The 4,229-nt window shown below is 42.2% G+C and overlaps 1 pseudogene; it reads right to left on the minus strand.

The window, feature by feature from the left end:
* Positions 1 to 1,292: 1,292 nt before the first annotated feature.
* Positions 1,293 to 2,261, minus strand: LOC112832874 (olfactory receptor 11G2-like; annotated as a pseudogene).
* Positions 2,262 to 4,229: the final 1,968 nt, after the last annotated feature.

Here is a 4,229-nt window from a genome sequence, read left to right on the forward strand (position 1 = left end):
TGTTTTTCCCTGGCCTCTTCTTTTCCCTTTTTATCTATTTAATTGTCTTCCAGGTCACTAATTCATTCTTCTGCCTCAGTTACACTAGCGGTTAGATTATCTAGATTAGATTGGATCTCATTGATAGCATTTTTATGTTCTGCCAATTCAGCTTTCATTTCTGCCCTTAGAGACTCTATGTTGCCATTAATTGATTTATCCATTCTAGTTATTGTCTTCACAATTGGTAACCTGAATTCCATCTCTGACATCTTGCTTATATCTGCATCCATTTGTAAATCTGCGGCATAAGTCATAACCTCTGAGTCTTTGCTATTTTGGGGGTTCCTCCTCCTAGTCATTCTGTTGATGGGTGCTTGAGGGAATGTATAGAGTCCAAATTATTGACCAGACCCCAAGCAAGATGCACCTGTTTTCTTGGGACCTTAGGGTTGCTGGCCTCTTGTTCTCCCAGCCTGTCTTCTGGGGGAGGGGCCTGCCCCGCTGTTACTCAGGCAACCCTGTTTGGGCAGAGTTGCCCTGCCCCCCTGTGGCGGGGGACAGGCTCAGTGGGAACTGGGTTTTTTTTAGGCTTTAGTTCTCTGGCGGCTTTCCCCGGTGGCTTTCCGAGTCTCTTCCAAGAGTCAGAGCAGAAGAGACCATTTCCAACCCTCTGCCTCAGAGCAGAGAGACTGCTGTCTGTTCTTCAGCGATCTCTCCAGGCCACACTATCTCCATCTCTCTCTGTGCTGCTATAAACTGCAGTGTCCTGTGTTGTGCACCCCTCCGCAGTGCCCCAGGTTGGGGCATGTCCCTGCCCTTTGTGCCTCTAAAACTGCCAGCCGCCCCCAGTTCATATGCATGACCCCGCTGCTCCGGTTTCTGTCTAAAGTTCTTTCCCTGCTGCTACCGGTCTGGGAGTCTGTGCCCAGTCCCCAGCGATGGAAGTTATCACTCATGGGCAGTTGAGGATCCCCATGGCCAGGCTCCCTCCTGCTTCCATTTATCCTCTGATATCTGCCCACGGAATCATGACTCCCCACTTCGTACCTCAAAACCAACCACCTGCGATCTTCTGTTTGTAGAGATCCACATCTTCTTACATCTCAGGCTGATTTTGTGGGTGCTCAGAGTGGTCTGGTTGATATCCAGCTCAGTTCTGGGGACCAGTTGTAAGAGGGTCCCCTACTTCTCTGCCATCTTTTCCCCTCCTGATAGTAGTAGCTTCTTAATAAAACTTAAGATGCAGATAAATGTATCACTCATGTTTTATTAAGGTAAGTTGCACTTGAGAGATGGAATTCAACTCTCATTTACATTTTATGAACACTGTGTTCAGTGCCAAAGATTTTCTTCAGAGCAGTCTTCAGCTCCTTGTTCCTGAGGTTATATATTAGAGGATTGCAGAGCGGTGTTATCACAGAATAAAATAAGGTAATGAATTTTTGAATTTTCACTGGGTGTCCTGATCCAGGACTAATATACATCACCATAATGGAGCCATAAGACAGGATGACAACTGCCAAATGGGAAGCACAAGTGGAGAAAGCCTTGCCTTTACCACCCTGTGAGGGCATTCACAGCACAGTCAGAATCACCAGAGCATAGGAGCAAAGAATAAAGAGAAAGATGCCAATCATGAAAATAACATTTAAAGTAGAGTAAATGAGCTGAGTGATGGTGTCTTCAGAACAGGAAAACAATATCATTGGGACAGGATCACACAGAAAATGGTTGATGGTATTTGGGCCACAGTAGGGCAACCGTGAAATGAGAACAACTGGGGTTAGGCAGAGGATGAACCCACATGACCATCTGAAGATGACAAGGCCCACGTATAGCTGCTCAGTCATGATGCACGGGTAATATAGAGGACGACAGATGGCAAGGTACCTGTCAAAGGACATGATACAAAGGAAGAAGCCCTCATCATATCCAAATGAGAAGAAGAAGTAGAACTGTGTGAAACAGCTCACAAAGGAAATGGACTTGCTTGTGGACAGGAAACTGGCCAACATATTAAGGATGGTCGTGGTGACATAACATATTTCCAGGAGAGAGAAATTCCCCACAAAGATGTACATGGGGGTGTGAAGACGCCGGTCCCACTGCACAGCACAGACAATGGCTGTATTCCCCATCAGAGTCAGGGAGTAGACTACAGAGAAGAGCCCAAAATAGAGGAGCTGCATTTCTGGGCTTGAGGGAAAGCCCATGAGGATGAAGTGGCTAACAGAGTTGGTGGTTTCTGTGCTGGATACATTCATTGGTTTGGAAGACATGGAGGTGACTTGGTTATTGTATTTTAATGGAGTATGCTGGTTCTTCCTGAAAACACCAAATTTCTTTATCTTTTATTTCATAAAGTAGTAAACAGACTTTTGTTTAAACAACAAAACTGACTTTCATGACTCAGCCCCTGAACATATATTATTTTAAACAGTCACAATAATAGAAAAGAAGAAAAACATAAATTGGAGACATTTTTTTCCTTTCTAAGATTGCTAGATTAGATACTAGGAATGCCAACTTTTGTGATTCTGGGTAATTATCTATATTAGACTACTCTTTCACCTGTTCACTTATACTATCAATTGTACATATCTGTGCATGTGAAGTTCTTTCCACAGTCTATGAGTACTTGATTCTTTATGATTGATAACTGATTTAATAATAAAAAAATTAAACTAAGAAACTTGAAGAATCTGTCTAAAGGTAGTGCCGTGACAGGACTTAAACTAATATTCATTTTCACTTTCAGTTCCCCCAGGTTACTCATGGTGTTTTAAAGTGACAATAAAAAATATCTCTGTCATTCCAGGACTTACTTTTTTTATGCTACTTCATGTATTCATACCAATATTTAGTGTAAAAAATGCTTACTTTCGTTTTTAGGCAACTGAATGCACTATACACTGTGAGAAAGAGTCCTATACCTTGGCCTCTAAATTGCTCTGGCATTGGACAATTACTATCCCCAGGAAATATTTTAGAACAAGAAGGGTAAGTATCAACAATGATTTGAAACAAATCCTTTGTCAATGAACTTTCTGTAAATAAAAAAATTTAAATGATATGGCTCACACTAGGGTCCTGAGTAAATAGGACCTCAGGAATGTCTAAAGGACAGGACAATCCATTGGAATATAGAAAAGTATAACATAGGAGATATAGTCAATAATACTGTAAAAACATGTTTGGTAACAGATGACTACACTTATTGTGGTGAGCATTATAACATGTATACAAAGCTGTCATCATCAAGACAGTATGGTACTGACACAAAAACAGACATATAGATCAATGGAACAGAACAGAGAGCCCAGAAATGGGGACCCTTAACTCTATGGTCAACTAATCTTTGACAAAGCAGGAAAGAATGTCCAAAGGAAAAAAGACAGTCTCTCCAACAAACGGTGTTGGGAAAATTGGACAGCCACGAGCAGAAGAATGAAAATGGACCATTTCCTTACACCACACACAAAAATAGACTCCAAATGGTTGAAAGACCTAAATGTGAGACAGGAGTCCATCAAAATCCTAAAGGAGAACACAGGCAGCAACCTCTTCGACCTCAGTCGCAGCAACTTCTTCCTCGAAACATCGCCAAAGGCAAGGGAACCAAGGGCAAAAATGAACTATTGGGACTTCATCAAGAAAAGAAGCTTTTGCACAGCAAAAGAAGCAGTCCACAAAACCAAAAGAAAACCGACAGAATGGGAGAAGATATTTGCAAATGACATATCAGATAAAGGGCTAATATCCAAAATCTGTAAAGAACTTATCAAACTCAACACCCAAAGAACAAATGATCCAATCAAGAAATGGGCAGAAGACATGAAGAGACATTTTTCCAAAGAAGACATCCAAATGGCCAACAGACACATGAAAAAGTGCTCAACGTCGCTCGGCATCAGGGAAATCCAAATCAAAACCTCAATGAGATACCACCTCACACCAGTCAGAATGGCTAAAATTAACAAGTCAGGAAACGACCGATGTTGGCGGGGATATGGAGAAAGCGGAACCCTCCTACACTGTTGGTGGGAATGCAAGCTGGTGCAGGCACCCTGGAAAACAGTATGGAGGTTCCTCAAAAAGTTGAAAATAGAGCTAACCTATGACCCAGCAATTGCACTACTGGGTATTTACCCCAAAGATACAACTGTAGGGATCCAAAGGGGTACGTGCACCCCGATGTTTATAGCAGCAATGTCCACAATAGCCAAACTGTGGAAAGAGCCAAGATG

The sequence above is a fragment of the Callorhinus ursinus genome, unplaced genomic scaffold, assembly GCF_003265705.2.
Source record: "Callorhinus ursinus isolate GAN/ISIS: 27379988/994484 unplaced genomic scaffold, GSC_fseal_2.0 scaffold116, whole genome shotgun sequence".
Classification (NCBI taxonomy): domain Eukaryota; kingdom Metazoa; phylum Chordata; class Mammalia; order Carnivora; family Otariidae; genus Callorhinus; species Callorhinus ursinus.